General features: G+C 36.0%; 1 protein-coding gene and 1 pseudogene across 1 annotated transcript in view; both read right to left on the bottom strand.

Annotated features, from left to right (window-relative positions):
* The window catches only part of COL11A1 (collagen type XI alpha 1 chain), a 210683-nt gene that overhangs the window by 192400 nt on the left and 593 nt on the right, over positions 1 to 17690 (bottom strand). The window lies entirely within an intron of this gene.
* On the bottom strand, positions 10731 to 11277 carry LOC144216740 (superoxide dismutase [Mn], mitochondrial pseudogene; annotated as a pseudogene).

Genomic DNA, 17690 nt, shown 5'->3' with positions numbered 1-17690 from the left:
CGGTTCGTGGGTTCAGCGCAGAGCCCACTTAGGATCTTCTGTCTCCTCTCTCTGCACCCCCCAAATAAACATTTTTAAAAACTAAGATGAAAATAAAAAGGCATATCAAGTTATAAAAATGTAAACCTTGGTTAAGTTTCAAAGTTTAAACAAGTTTTAAAGTTTTTCCCTTCAAGTAAACTAAATAGTATATTAACCAACTTTGAAATCTGCCTACTATTTGATTTTATAATTACAGCATTTAACAAATTCTTATAATATGGATTCCATGGTTTTATACATACACACATACACATATACACATACATACATAGGGAAACTCTTCATATTTTACTAGCTGAATTGCAACTGTTTAAAGATTAAAACCAGTAGTTTGTTGTAGCCTAACTTGATATATCTAAAAAAGCAAAATTTCCATATTCATAGCAATTCTTAAATGTCCTTAATATTGGAATTGTTTCCTTGTTGCCAATAGCTGATGGCATAATCATGATTAAAATTTCAAATGTATCCAATCAGCACAATATTTTGTTAAACAATATTTTTTCTGCCTTTATTTGCATACGGTTAGTTTTTTAAACGGAGAATAAGATAGCAGAGCCGGGTGCATTATTACAATAGCCATTTAACTGGCTTCCATGTCTTTTCTCATCATTCTGCATACCATAACTTGAGCAAGCTTCCAAAACACCAGGCTTTATGTCACTTTGCTGCTTAAATTCCTTCAGTGAATCCACTAACTTCCAGATAGTATGCACAGAAACTCACATATAAAATCCTAAAGATCTGAACACATCCATTTGTGCTCCCGGTACCACCCCTATGTACCTCCATCATTTTTTTTTTCATTGTCATTTCCCCTAACTCCTTCCTCACTCAGCACTTTAGCTATACTGAATTCAGACTGCCCAGAACCCCTCATCTTCTTTCTCCTACCTCCGGGCTCTTGAATCCCATTTCCCCAGTCTGAAATACTTAGCTCCACTTCACCTGATACATAGAATATGAGTGATGTGTAATCTGCTCCAGAAAGCATTTCCTATCTCCCAAAGCTCATTTAGATATGCTTACCTCTATTATGCACTTGTCACACTTGGTTTTAATGTTTGCCTATACTTGATTTTTTTTTATCCAAACTAGAAGAGAATAGATATGTACACACACACACATACAAACACATACATGAACTCTATAAAATAGTGGCTGAATGTGAAACACGATAATGTGAAAATACATAGAAGCAACTTTCTCTGAAGTCAGCAGGGCTCTCTTGTCTTGAAACAAAAAATTTTGAGGGCCTAATATGTCTTTTTTATTATGTTCTGCTGATCTCTTAAACATCCCAACTCATTCATTGATTAGTCTGTCCCAAGTCTTTAATCCTTTCCCTCTGTTGCCTTCAGTGTCCACATGGATTACTGATATAAAGCCTCACAATGCTTTGATTGTTTCATCTCTAATTAATTCCTCCTTTAAACTTCACACAGTCCCATGACCAGAAAGGAGAAAACTACAGCAATGCATAGTGTTGAAGAACTGGAATTGCTCTGAATCCCTGGCACTTGGCATCTGTGTGATTTGGACTCAGAATTTAACTGCTTTGTACTTCAGTTTCTACATCTGTAAAATGAAAATAATAAAAATATTTACCAAAGTTTGCGAGTTGGCATTTGTGACAATGCCTTAGCACAGCAGCAGGAAAAACTATGCCTGTGGGATAAGACCTTGCTGACTATTTTTGTAAAGATACAGGACATAAGAATGGTTTTATTTTTATATCATTAAAAAAATTAAAAGCATAATTTTGTGCCATAAGGAAATTATATGAAATTTAAATTTCAGCATCCACAAATAAGAGTTTTATTAGACTACAGCTACACCCAATCATTTATATATTGTCCATAGCTGCTTTTGCCCTACAAGAGTTGAATAGCTGTGATAGGGTCTGTACAGATAAAAGTAGCTGAGTCCTGAAGGATGGGTAAAAGTTTATAAGCCAAAAGAAGTGTGACAGAAATATCAGATATGCAACACAAATACAAGACAGCATAGAGTACAAAGAAATGAAAGTAATCATAGTTGCCTGACAAGACATGAGCACTGAATAAATTTCGATGGCCAAATTCTCCCTGGGTGTTCCATAGCTGCTGAGAACCTCTTGAGGAAAATCAGATCTCCATCATGGATATTCAGAGCCACAATCTCCAAAGGAAACATCCATACTAACTCCCACCTACTTCTCCAACCCCAAATGTTATGCTCCAGATGAAATAAACTTCTCTTAGTTTCTAGAATATATTGTGTTACCTTTATTGGGGATTTATTTTTTTCAATCCTTCCTCAATTGGCTAAGGATCATTGTTTTTCAACCCTAGCTGTCATTAGAATTTCCTAGAGATCTTTTAAAATATAAGAATGCCTAGGTCCTATATAAGAACAAATAACTAGAATGACTAGGTGGAGCAGGGAGGTGGGGAGGGCAGGTATTCATGTTTTAAAAGTTTCCCAGAAGAATCTAATGGGTAGCCAGGATTAAAGCCAGGTGGACTGAGACCTAATAAACCTTTTGATCTCCACATAATCACAACTTCCTTCAGGAAATCATTTCTTATCTCTCCCAGGCTGGGTTATATGATCTCAAGTACCCTATACTCCCCTTGGATAACTCCACACTCTATTTTGTTTGCTTGCTTAATTATCTCATTTTCACTAGGGCACAGTGTATTTCTAAACTCCCTGTTACAAACTCATACTACCTAATTTCCCTGTCTCTCTCTGCTAAGCTTGTAATTTATTGTTTGATGTCTGCCTCCCCTGATAAATTGTAAACCCTATAACAGCAAACATCAGCACTATTGATGCTCACTGTCGTATTCATAAATAACATAGCAGCTGACCCATAGTAAGTAATCAATAGAGGTATGTTTAATGAATGAATGAATAAATGAATGAATGAGCAGCTACATCCTGCCTCAGAGCTAAAGTTTCTTTCCCACCAGTCTGAACAGGAAAACCAATAGGATTGGAAATGGCCTTTACAAACAGCACCTTGAAGAGCTTTCCAAATCAGATTGCTTCCATTTGATTCAAGTGTGACAAGAACACAGTTCTTAAGTGGCCTTTCTAAAGTAGGTGCTTTCCCATTTCTAGGGAGTCACTTATCCTCACCTTGTACTTCATATCACAAGCCACATATGAAACATATTATTATAGGGAGAAATAAAAATAAAATAAAACACAGAAAAAGTTATAAACCATCTCTCACCCAGTCATGAAATGCTTTGGTGTTTTAGATAAATATCAAAACAGGAGTGCTGCTGTGTTTATGTGGTGGTGGAATGTAGGATTGACAAAAGAAAAAGTGAGAGTCAAGTAACTAATATTATAATCTAACTATTACCAGTACCCTGCTCTACTTCAAAATCACAAGATAGACTCTCTTAATAAAGAGTCTAAATGGTAGGATATGATAGGTGAATAGGCAACAATTAATAAGTGAGCTCCTATGGCTGGAACTGCCCAACTTCTAATCCAAATTTGTTCATCTTCTAGTCCAACATCTGGTCCAAGCATTTATTATCCATGTGACTTTGGGTAACATACTTACCCCTCTAAAACTTAATTTCTCCAACTTAGCGTCATTTTGAGAATTAAATAGGATAAGGCATTTTAATCTCTGATGATAGTGTCTAACACATAATAATTAGCATGCAATAAAAATAATATCTAAAAGCACTGTTTCCTTAAATTTTCAATTTTTTTCAACGTCTTTTATAGTTCACATGAGCACCACCCATGTCTCCCCAGAGTTAGAATTCCCTTGAATCCTGCTATCCATTTCTCCTGACTACCTTGGGAAATCTCCTTACAAAAGGGTAGAAGACTGAACAGGTTTCCATCTCTAAAGGTCCATCAGATATCTTCCAGGAAGTCCCCTGGAAGCTTGTGCAACCAAATGAGTCTTGAATCTGTATTTTCATGTTCACAGCTCCACTTCCACTCTATAGCACAACCTGACATTAATACACTATCATTAGCATTTTCCTCTTTCAATAATTTATCTTTTGTATTGCACAGATGTTAACATAACTGTAGGTTAAATATAGCAACTGTGATGTGACTTATTTAGTAAAATATTTGTTAACTAAAATTTAAATTTAAAAAATAATTACACAGGTTAAAAAAGTTTAAAAAAACTAATATTTTAGTGTCTTTCCTCTGATACTATTTCTATATTTATTTCAAACACATATATGCTACATACCAAACTGGTATTGCAAACAAACATGAAGTATTAGAAAATGAAACAGATTGAAAGTTCTCCCATATTAAAAAGAAAAAAGGTATGGAAGTTTATCTTTAAGTGACTATGCAGCACAAATAATGTCAACAGATCACATAAATTTCCTATGTCTCAACACAACTCTTTGTAGCTGAAATGATCAGACATTTTGCCTGTATTCAATAATCTAATCTAACATTTGTACGCAAAGTATAAAATGGGAGAAGTAACTGTTTGAATACATTAATAAATTGTAAGCTTATGAGATTATGGTTGTAGAGTTTACACTTAAATAAGCCTGGGAATGGGACGTGTTTAGAGTTCATTTTATCACCAAGAGATTTGATAATAAACTTAAATATTTTGTCATTTTAAACCTACGTTTAGAAAGAGTGTATTTCCCTACAGAAAAAAAAAATGAACAAAATGAATATAAGTATCTCAAGGCTCAAGTTTTTGATGGGCATCTTAGAAAAACTGGATGATTGCTATTCAAACAAAAAAATAGCATTAAATTGATAATGACATGGACAAAGACACATATAAAACAGTGGTCTGTAGTTTTAGGAATTTTATAGTTAACTTACTCAAAACCAGGCATCTAAAAAGACTAATGGTAATACCATTTCAGAAAACAGAAACCCAACGATCAAATGTAAATGCACTTCCTTACAATCTCATGAAAATACTAGCTTAAAAAAATCGATTACACGGTGAAATTCAAAATTGGGAAGGTCAGGGTAAAAGAAATACATAGTGAAATATTCTAAAACAGAAGTAATGTAAAAAGGGTGACTCCGACCACAATCCATTGTACCCAGATCTCACTATTGACAGTTTATTCTAATTCTGACCTGCCCAGAAGTTGAAAGAAATGTGTAAATCCCAGGATCCTAGCCTAGATTTAGCACTGATTGGAAAAAACAAATAAATTTGCTTTGAATATCAGAATGTATGGGCATTTCTGTAACAATATTTAATATATTCATATGTAGTGGCTTTTAGGTCTTTGCCTGCAAATATCACTCATCTACTTTCTAAGTAAACACAAGTCCCATATTATTGCTCTGTTAAACCAGGGAAACAAAGTACCAACTCCCATTACCATTTGATATAATTACAATCTCTTAAAACAACTGAATCAATGTGCATGGAGTCCATTAAATAAGTAAAATGATTTACTAAGTGGATTTCTTTTTTAAATATTTATTTATTTATTTTTATTAAAAAAATTTTTTTGATGTTTTTATTTATTTCTGAGAGACAGAGTGAGCAGGGGAGGGTCAGAGGGAGAGGGAGATACAGAATCTGAAGCAGGCTCCAGGCTCTGAGCTGTCAGCACAGAGCCTGACATGGGGCTCGAACCCACTAGCTGTGAGATCATGACCTGAGCCAAAGTCGGACACCCAACCGACTGAGCCACCCAGGCCTCCCCGTATTTTCTTATTCGAGAGAGATAGTGTATGAGCAGGGGAGAGGGTCAGAGAGAAAGAGAGAGAGAGAATACTAAGCAGGTTTCACGCTCAATACAGAACCCGACAACAGGCTTCGTCCCATGACCCTGGGATCATGACCTGAGCTGAAATCTAGAGTCAGGTGTTCAGCCAACTGCCATCCAGGAGCCCCTACCAAGTAGAATTGAAGTGTCACATTGACTATGTCTAAATATGTAAAGTAAAATTAAAAACGATGGAAGTTGAGGTGCCTAGGTGGCTCAGTCAGTTAAGGCAGGTCATGATCTCATGGTTTGCAAGTACGAGTCCCATGTCAGACTCTGTGCTGACAGCTCAGAGACTGGAGCTGCTTCTGTGTCTCCCTCTCTCTCTCTGCCCCTCCCTCCCTCATGCTCTGTCTCTCTCTGTCTCAAAAATAAATAAACATTAAAAAATTGTTTAAATTAAAAAACTTAAAAACTATGGAAACTATTTGGATAAAAATGGCTTAGAAGCTACCCAAATACTTTAAAACAATAATTGTATTCCTTGCACTCCAAAAATATCTAATTCTACATTTTGTATAGGGTCTTAAAATAAAATCTCCACCTTTAATTTAAATAAGTCATTACTTTTTATAAATTACAAATAGAGTCATAGGAGAAAAATAAATCAGCAAATGAGGGTTGAGGAGGCATAAATTTTAATATCAAGTAAAAAAGACAGGAAAGGCCTGAATAAGATGATGTTTGAGCTAAGTCTGGCAAGGAATAAGAGGCTCCTCTGTCCTGATATTTTGGCAGAATAGCATTCTAAGCAAAGGGAACAGTAAGTACAAAGTACCTGATGTAGGAGTTGCCCCAAATGGGAGGAGTTGGAGGAAATGCAAGGAGACAATTATGCCTCCAGCAAAGAAAATAAAAGGGGTGTAAGAGGTGAGGTCAGAGAAGTAAGGGTGAAGCAGGTTGGAGGCAGACTATGGGTCCTGCTGGGTGTCCATGGAGTTTAGATTTTATTCCAAGTAAGACAGAAAACCGCTGGAAGTTCAGGGAAGAGAGTAATAACATGAATGAGCTCTTTTTCCAGACTGCTGTGGCTGCTGTGCTGAGAACTGACTATAGAGGGGCACTCAGTGGAACAGACTGTCTAGAGAGCAGACAGGAAGCAATGTCCAACCTCTAGGTGTAAAACTGTCAATTTTGCGATTTTGGACTGAGAGATGAAGAACTGGGTCAGATGCTGAGTATATCTGAAGACACAGTTGACAGGGTTGCTGATGGGTTGGATACTGGAGCAGGAGAGAATAGGAGTCAAAGCTACTCAAGTATCTTAGTTAACGTTATGACATGGGAAAGATTGTGAGAGGAACAGGTTTCAGGAGAGGAGATCGGCAATTCAGGTTTGGGCATGCTAATTTTGAGATCATTTAATACATTGTACTGGAAATGGCTGAATAGGCAGTTGGGTATATGAGTCTAGAATTCAGGGAAATGATCTGGGGTAGAAATATAACTTTGGGAGTTGACAGCCTTTTAACTTCATTTAAAACTGTAAGTAATTAATGACATTTTATTTTTTATTTTTTATTTATTTTTAAATTTTTGTAAATGTTCTATTTATTTCTGAGAAAAAGAGAGAGACAGCGACAGCGTGAGCAGGGGAGGGTCAGAGAGAGAGAGAGCGAGATACAGAATCTGAAGCAGGCTCCAGACTCTGAGCTAGCTGTCAGCACAGAGCCTGACACGGGGCTCAAACCCACAAACCATGAGATCATGACCTGAGCCGAAGTCAGACGCTTAACCAACTGAGTCGCCCAGGTGCCCCGACGCTTATTTTAAAATTCTATTTGATATAACTTTCCATGAAAGAAATCATTATGACTTAAAAAATGCTTATAATTGGGGTGCTCAGTCGGTAAAGCGTCCTACTTCAGCTCAGATCATGATCTTGCAGTCCTGAGTTTTAGTCCCACACTGGGCTCTGTGCTGATAGCTGACAGCAGCCTGAAGACTGCTTCAGATTCTGTGTCTCCCTCTCTCTTTCTCTGCTCCTCCCCTACTCATGCTCTCTCTTTCTCTCATAAATAAATAAATGTAAAAATTTTTTAAATGCTTATAATAAATATTTCATCCTCTCAAATAATCTAAATAGAGATCTTGGTACAATATATGAATCCTCAGAGACAACAGCAAAAAAATTACTTATAATGTGTGTCCTAAAACATGCTATTCTTTGGGTAATAACAAGAAAAATCACATTTAAGGTTTAAAAATGTCAGGCTCATCTTTGGTTTCTAACAGATTTTCTAAATATGTACACATATTTTGTTTAATGTACTCTCTTATAAAATAGGAAGATAATTCATTCATATATTTTTCAAGTTCATAATGGCCATGACTCTGTATCAAGAGTGACTGAACTAATTATCTTGGAGAACTCCAGGTGACTTTACAGTGGGTTGGCTATTCCATAAATGGCAGCAAGGCCCCAGTTCTCTGGTTATTTGTCACAAGACCCAATGGTTGTAGCCAAGTGGAACCACCTAGTATGGATAGATATCAAAGTATATACTGACTTTGCCAACTTAGCCACCTCCTTGAATTTTTTTAATTAGTCACATGATTTTGTGCTATGCAGAAAAATATATCCATACGGTCTTGTGTTATGTGGCCCTAGCCAATTGTCCTAACCCCAGCACTCTCCTGATAACACACACACACCCCATAAGAATAGACACTGGCATAATATCCCTGTGGTCAGGGCACCTAACATTGATTGCACATAGAAGAGAGTCATTTAATTTTCAATGTTATTGAACACCTCAACCCCAAACTTTCTTGTATCATAAAAAGCTTCTAGGAACTGAAAATTGAAAGCAGAAATAATATCACAACCCTGAGGATGGCAAAGGAAAGAACAAATGCCAGCTGAGAGTGTGATACTTCAAAAGTTTGGCATTTCTGATTTACAAATGGCTGAAGCTATTAAAATGTATATTATAAAACTAAAATTATAGTTTCAATACAAGCATTTGATTTTAATGTTTAGAGAAGCAATATTTGTTAGTAGTTTGTTTATTATATGCTATGGACAGGAGGATCAGAAAAAAGTATTATCTATATTATAATCAGTTGATCTATTCAAATCAGTTGCTGCAGAGTCACTACTCTTGGGTAATTGGGTATTTATCAAAATATTTGTACACAGCAGATAAATAACCTTTTATTTCATTTCCAGTACCCTGTTATACAAGTAGACACATTCTCATTTCTGCATATATTTAATTTCTTATTACAGAGGATTCATAAGCTCTTAGAAGTGCATCAAAATTACCTGTGGATTTTGCTTGGAACCCACACAAAATAAATCAAAATCCACAGAGATGTGACTGCAAATGATTGTGATAGCAGGCCAGGGCTGACAGCTCCTATCTTCTTGACTTTAGTAAAATCCCTTGCTTGTGAGGTCATTAATTCATGTGATAAACATTTATTGGCCATCTGTTATACTCCAGGAATAATGCTAGAAGCTAAAGTTTCTCACATAGATGAAAAGGATTCATTCCCTGTTTTCATTTTAGCATCAAAATTATTCTGTGATTAGGGGTGCCTGGGTGGCTTAGTCGGTTAAGCGTCCGACTTTCGCTTAGGTCATGATCTTGCGGTTCGTGGGTTCGGGCCCCGCGTCGGGCTATGTGCTGACTGCCAGCTCGAGCCTGGAGCCTGTTTCAGTCTGTGACTCCCTCCCTCTCTGACCCTCCCCTGCTCACGCTCTCTCTCTCTCTCTCTCTCTCTCTTAGAAATAAAAAAAATAAAAAAAAACATTAAAAAAATTATTCTGTGATTAGCATTGAACTTTGGAGTAAGTGTAGTGGTATAGCATGCTTTAGGATGTTTTTAAACCTCAGCTACCTCAGTCTGCATAGTTGATGAGAGGTATTTCTTTAAGAGATAATTTCTAAATCCTGAGGAAAAAGCNTAGATTGTTAGTTAGGCTATTGAAGAGCAATTCATTAGAGCCTGACCTTCACTTTCACTTCATTCAACAAAGATTTATCAGATGCTAACTATGTGACAGGATCTGTTCTATGTGCTTGGGACACACTAAATTAAACAATAAAGGTACCGATCCTAATGATTTTAGGAATATAGAATGGATAAGAACAGAATACAAAAAATACATAATATTCTTCCAAAACAATCTTACAACCACTATCTGTTAGTCTTATTAAGCACCTGAAACTTTACATACTCCTTGCTTAAAGATGATACTTCATAATATAATAATTATAACATAATTATAATATGCAAATTAGTTTCTAACCTGAAGAATGAGTTTACTAAAATAATCATAAAGCAATAAATAGAGATAGGTACTCATTCCAACATTTACTAAGCAAAATCAAAAATTCCTAATAGCATGGAAAACCGAGATAAAAGTTTCAAAATAAATATATGATAGGAATTTTCCCAAGTATTACTTTAACAGACTTTGGATTAAACTTTTTTGTTCACCATCAGACAGTGAAATGATGATTTACGTTGCTGTCAAAGCAAAAATACTACTTCATATGGTGTTTTTCTCTATCAGATTCCTATGTTAAAGCAAACTACAATTTTAGAGATATCCTAGTGAATCCGTAGCTTCAAATATTTAGAAGCGTCTTTGGAAAGAATGTGCAAAAATGTTTTCCAAATGAGGCAAGCTAGAGAGAGATCCCAATTCTTTCACTTACAGAAAAGAAGTAAAGAAAGAGGGGAGGATCTAATTACTGCTTACATGACATGAGGAAGTCACTTCACACCACTCCAAGTTAACTAGATTTAACCTTGTTCCAGTCCACTGGGCAACGTAAGAAGGATAATTAATAATCTAAATAGTGACAATATTATATGCTGTGCATTCTAGCATCTTGGTAGACATTGGGGACGGAAATAAAACTAAATCATAGTCATTACCAGTCAACAACTCCTACGGATGCCCAACATATAAATGAGTAATTTTTAAAATAATGATCATTTTTTTTTTTTGCAAACTGTGTATCTTTTAGTTACATTCTCCCAGTTGATTACACTCCAAACAGCTTTTAGATAATCAGATCTGACATTTTTATAGTGAAGGTAATAAGCATACTACCATATATGTGTCTCCCAAAGTGGACCTGCTGTTCCTTGCAAAGGATACTGATTAAAACAGGCAGCAATTTGTAAGTGTCCTTATTACTTAATGTAACTAAACCAACCCCAATCTGAACCTTGAATGTTAACAGATACAGCTGTCCACTTCTTAAATAAGTCAAAGGAAACAAAGTAACATTTGCTGGTTTCCAGCAACAGCCCTTTGTGTTCTCCACCATCATTAGGGCTTAGGTTTGTCTTTGAAAGAGTGGGGCGACCTCCATCACTGAACTCTAAAGCAGGCTGAAGAGTTACCTGAATTATAACATCATTTTTTGTCAAATCCACTTTAACTTTCTTCTTGGTGGCATTCAACTTATTCACACAATTGCCATGATGCTTACTGTGGTGCAGCTGCATGATTTTGTGCCTAAATATTAGGCCCCAGGGCACAATAACCGTAAGTCAGGGATGCTGTGTGTAAACATTAGAACACACCATAAAGTAAGCATGGACAAATGAGCAAAAACATGGGCTCTGGAACAACACTGTCTAGGTTCAAATCCTGGGTCTATCACATAGGACCTGTGTGACGTCAGGCATGATAATTAACCTCTCTGCTTTTTCAGTTCCTTCATGGGTAAAATAGATATCTTTATATTAGCTTGCTTACAGGGCAATTATCACAAAGAAATGAGACTCTATACAAAATGTGCTAACAACAGGACCTGGTATGTAATAAGCACGCATTTAGTGTTACATGGAGACATGAAATCTGATCTAAACCTTGAAGTAGGAGAAGGACATTTGCTAGGTGGAAGAGAAGAGTACAGATATTCCAGGGAAAGAGAATAGCATGTTCTATGACAGGGGAGAATAAGGGCAAGAGATTTAAGATGGATAAAATGCAGGGTAAATAGGGGCAGGTTTGTGGCAGGTGGGGAAATGGCTGGTCATGAGCCTGGACGTACAGAGGGGTCCCATGAAGGGAGCTCTATATCATGCCAAGCCATTTAGACAATACTTTTATCCCCAAAACCAGAGAAATATTTTGAAGACTCATCAGCATCAAAAATAAGAGTAACAGCTCGTAGGTTGTGCTCCACTGTTGGACTCTAACCTAAAGAGAGAGGTCAGAGAAAATATCACTTGAATATACACAGCTCTTCTTTCTCATCAGAGCTCTCTATGAGCACAAAGTGCAAAAGTGCTTTAGAGTTTCTTATTAGCTTTGTCAGGAATTGCAACCACTGCTCTTTCTGGCAGTCATCCTTTTGGGAAGTTGTTTGTGAATAGCTGCATGAGGAAGGAAAGCCAACCACCTCACACGGTGGAAGGTTCATGCCTCTAAGCCCGGATACCAGTTTACCAGTCAGACAGAGGAAGGAAGCTTCCACTGACACTGTATGCGCTCAGGTTCTATGAATAGGGACCTTCATTTGCCTGTATAGTACAGGGCCATTCAAGAGCAATTAAATTTGTTTAAAATAAGAAAGAAATGCTTTTTAAGGAAAAAAAAGAAGGTTTGAAGGGATTGCAAAAGTTGATTGTGCTAAAGCACTTTTACACAGGTTTGTTTTAGTTCTCAATTGTCAAGTCGTATTTAAGCCGGTCTCTTACTCTGAAATATGATAACCTTTCTTTTCTCTGGGTTCTTTCTCTTAAATTAATAGCACTGTCTCTAATTCCATGCGCAGCAAGCAAAGAGTTTATTTTACCAGATAACAGTAGGTCTGGTGATCAGCCAATGTCTAAAGAACCACTAGCCAAGTCAATAGTAGGCCAAAGACTGCAACCGATAGATACTACTCGCTAACTCGCTTTAAATTCAACTTTCATCCTTACCAACTAGCACTATTCAGGTTGAGTTCAGAGACAGCAGAAAGTAGGGGGGAAAAAACCTATAAAAATAAAATCATATTAGGGTTTTTCAAGAAAACAAGTACATAGGTCAGATTATAATAAAGAAGGCAGTTTAAAATGAAAAAAAAATAAAACTTTATGTTATGAATTAAATCACAAGAGAAATTAGAAGAAAGTCCAAATTTAGGAAAGTCATTACAGTATACCAAAAGCTACACTGAAATCTACATTTAAAGCTGCCTCTTCAGTGAGAGAATTTAGGGAACACTGTAACTTTTTATAGCATCTGTGTATACCTCTCTTTCTTCTTTGCTAAGGAACAAAACTCCAATGGTCTAAAACAAAGTTTGGTTTCCTCTCACCACTCCCAGCTCAGGTCACATTTCCCCAGTATCAAATGAGGGAAGTGGAGGAGAAAAAGCTGAAATGCAGATCAGCTCTCAGCTCCCACTCTGCAGTTGCTCTGAATTCCTAATGATTACACCAACTGCCCCTAATTATTTCTCCTAAGGTAGGAGGAAAGAAAAGTATGTTTAGGATATACAATGGAATTCTGGTTTTTGAATCCCTAAGTATAATCATTAAAAATGATATAAAATGATGGGGAGAGCTCAGTACTTACAAAACCCTATATTCGTATAAATTGTTAAAGCTGATCATGAGTATAAATATTTACCTTCCACAGTATCGTCTTCAGGACACTAAGGACATGTACTGCTTTCCGTAAAGATAGGAAAATTCTTCATTTGGTGGAAAAAGAGCCCTACCATTGTAGTTGCCAGCACAACAAATATCATGGTAACCTCTTAAGAGTGTCTACTTCTTTGTAGATTAACTGTCCACTTATTCTTGAGGTAAAAGTTGTTTATGTCATCTCAGATCCTTTAATAGTCTGAAAGGAAAATTAATTAGAATTTGCACTACTAAGTGCTCTCCTATTTTTCCCCAACATTTGCCACTTATTCAGAAAAAGATGATCTATTAAACAAACAAGTCATAGCAAGTAATAATTAATTCACTGACTTACTCATAAAACCTAACACATAGATAGATAGTATATGTCTATATAAATTATGTTATCTACATAAAACCTATATATATTCCAATCACTATAAAAGCAACTTGGAAGGCACAGAAATTTGACAGTATTTTCAATAAATATAGAGATATATTATTAAATATATCATTTGAAATAAATACATAATTTGCATAGCTTCTTAAAAATTTGAAGCCGTGCCTGATCCTCCATTAACAACATTAGAGTGGATAAAAAATTAGATTCCTACTCTAGCAACAAACATACACCAAAGGTATTTTATGAACTATTATGCCTTCTACTCTGATACGGATAATCTTACAGAATCACAGAATCAGGTATATTAACAATACAAATGATCAAAAATTACCTGTCTTCAAACTTAGGAAACCGAGAAATTTTTAAATGCATTCTATAACTCCATTTCCCATCTGATTTTCTTCAATTTCTTTAATTTAATCTATCTTCTCACTAAATATAAAGTCAGACACGTACATTTAAGCAATATTTGTCATTCCATAAAGTCTCAAACCACTATTATTTAAAGATCTTTTTGTCACTACTGCTGACCTTCACTCTACTTAGAAAATCACTGAATATTATAAAAATATTTTATTTTTTATGAGGAAGAGCATTCAGCTAATAACTTTTCTATGATTTAGTTTCATAGTAAAGTGAGAAGGGAGTAAAGAGAAGCAATCTCTAATCTTAGAGATAATGTCTATCTCTAGCATTCTCTTTAAAAATCAGATCTAAACACCTTTTCTTTCTTTGGAAAGTTCAGCTTTTTATTACAGACTCTCAACCAAGCTTGATTTGATCTCATTCATTATCAGTAAATAAGCAATGCTTCAGTATTTTAGGCAGAGTGAAGAGAGTTTTTTCAGAAAAAAGCAAATTTCTAAAAAAGAAAGATGACTACTTAGTTTGGGTTTTTTGGGGGGGGTGGTGGTCAGAAATCCTACCCCAAAATCTGAAAAAAGATTCATGTTTGCCTTGCTATATTTTGGGGATAACCTAACATGAATAATGTGCTCCTTCTATGTTAGTTACACTAAGGCAAACATAGAACCAAAAAATTAAATAAACTGTAAGCAATCATACTACCTAGGCATATATATTTCTGTTTGCAACTTCACAATTGTGTTAACAAATATGAGAATACCTTTTAAAGAGTAATTTTCGTGAAGTAGAGACTCAGTTATGTATTTATTATGAAGCAAAGTGTCACTTCAGAGATTAACAAACTTAATTTTAAAACTAATAGACAATTTTGTGATGGAATCTATACTTAATTGAGTATGTATGTGCCCCTAAAATGGTATAAAACAAGCATGCATAAGATACTTAATAAAACAAGCATATCTCACAAGATGCCTAATTTTCTTTATTGTTTCTCTATTACTGCTTTGTCCATTTTTATTTAAAAAACAAGAGGAAAGACAATACAAATAATCCTAGCAGGCACTGCAAATTGTTATCAGAAGTATATCTGATCTTTTTACTCAATTCTGATTAAGTAGCCACAGTGGCAAACTTGATCTCTTTACAAAGTTGGATTAGCACATACCCTGGAAGCCAGCGCCATTTCACCTGCTGATCCTGAGCACTCAAAACACCCCAGTAGAGCTCACTACCAAATGCCAACAAGCTCTGAAAGCCCTTCATAAAAGTAATCAACTTTTTACATGACACAGTATTGGCTTAACCCTCAAAGGTTGAATACTATTTTAATTAGAGAAAAAATGATTCAATTAGATACTATTTTTCTTAGTATTCAATTATAGCATAACTGTTTTTTTGAAACTCTTAAAGCCATCACTCTTAACACGATCACAGCATAGTCACTATGAATTCCAGGTAAATCTCAGCTCATATCTATGATAAGCAATGGACTAATTGGTAAAGAAATCCATAAACTTCTGAGATAAAATATTTATGTCAACCACAGGAAAATATATGAGACATAAAATTGAAGTTAATGCAAGTGAATATGTTACAAAAATAATACCGTTATATAAAAATCATAAGAAATACTGAAAATCTTTAATAAATACGTGAAAGATGACCAAGTTATAGAGTTTGGATTTGCAAAGTAAAATAATATGATTCTGTATGAGATTATAAATTTTCTTTTAATCCACTCATTCCAAAAACTATTCTTTGTAAGGTAGATGCTTTAGGATCCTAACTATACTTTCTTTAGAGTCTAATTTATTAGGAACCCAGAACTTTTAAGACTTTAATGTACTAAATCCAAGAAACGCAAACTTTAGATGGAAATAGGCTGTTTTAAATTACCTTTTGATTTAGCAACCAAATCACACCACTGCCTCTCAGTGACATCAACAAATTATAGTACATAATACCTTTATTTAGGAACTGGAATGAAATCATATTGTTACTTCAACTGAACATCTAATGACTGGAATAAAAACTGGACATTGGGTTTATATTTCCCTTGTGTGATGATTCAGACCAATGTCTCCTTTTTAAACATTAGTATACTATTACTTCCTTTATTAAGTTTATTAAGTGACAAAATGCCTGGTAGTACATTTGTAAATATGTATCTTCCCACTAAGTAATAAGCACCTAGCAACTTGATGACGCGGATACCAAATCTTACAGTATGAATACCCACTCTTGTAACTTTTGAGGCATTTCATCAGAAATGACAAATAAAAACAACACATGATCCTTAAATTTTGCTATTTCTCACATTACTTGGCCTTACAATAATAGGAAAGGTTCTTTTTCCACCATTTACTTGACATGGTACTGAAATGTTTGTTTAAAAGTGTTTCACATCTGAAGCTAGATTGAAAAGAGCCAATTTTTGCAATACAAGTGTAGAAATTTGATCTTTCTGATATCCTTAGAGCTTTAAGGAAGACCAAATGTGGAAAATGAAATAGAAATATCTTCAGTGAAATAATCCTTGAATGCCTACAATGGTGTCTCCTAAATTTATATTTCCTCTGTCTTCATTAAAGAAACTCCTGGTTTCTATTTTTTAAGTTCAGAGCCGCCATTATGGTATATTTGTCCATATGTGTGTCTAACAAGCTGAAAAAGAAATAGTATATCTGTTCTTTCTTAATCGAGTGTCCTTTTCCAGCATCACTGTAGTTAGAGGGATTTTAAGAGGCCTATGTACTGAGGCAGATGCTTAAATTCCAAATAAAACCAGCAGAGGGCAGAACTGCTGACAGAAATGACCAACCCAGCTGGTGACAAGGTACCAAAGGTAAAAAGCAAACTTTTGGTGGATTCCACTGTCAAAGACACTATTTATCCTTAAAAACGTTGAAATGAATGAATCAAAATAATTAGCATAACCTGTGTCAAAATTTAAGCACAGTCCTAAGGAGGCTCTGACTGTTATTTACCAGCTAAAGTCAAGCAGAAGAATAGTCAAGCACCGCCTGCCACTCAGGAAGGTGAACACCACTAAGCTTGGGGAAGGAACACAGACCTGGTTTCCCAGAGTTCAGCCTCCGGGAGCGCTAATTCCCATTAGGGAGAACTCAGATCTTGGCATCTACCAGGACCAGACTCAGGTTTCTGCTATAGCCTGCTCATTTGGGGTTGACAACTTCTTTCTTCCTTGGCCAATCCTCGCCACCCTCCCTTTTTCCCCTCTACTGCTCTGTGCACTCCTGACAAAGCTTGCTTTTCTACTCAAAGCTCTCTGGGCTGTTAACTCCAAAGGCGTTTGCCCGCCAGTCGTGTCTACAGCACCTAACGGACCGCTCTAGCCAGATGCCTTTGCGGGAAAGGGCGGGGGAACGGGAGGGAGAGAGGCGGAGGGAGTGAAGTCGCTCTCCCTCCTCGGGTACTGACAGGGCTGCAGTCTTCCGAGCAGGTCTGGTCATTGAATATTTGGTGTGCCACGTAGAAACTTTTCCTTACCTCTCCCCTCCCACCCCATCCCAGGCCCCCTCCTCTCCCCTCCC

Source organism: Crocuta crocuta, unplaced genomic scaffold (genome assembly GCF_008692635.1).
Source record: "Crocuta crocuta isolate KB4526 unplaced genomic scaffold, BGI_CrCroc_1.0 scaffold48, whole genome shotgun sequence".
Taxonomy (NCBI): domain Eukaryota; kingdom Metazoa; phylum Chordata; class Mammalia; order Carnivora; family Hyaenidae; genus Crocuta; species Crocuta crocuta.
Note: the sequence above shows the minus strand (reverse complement) of the source record. Positions and strands in the feature narration are given on the sequence as shown.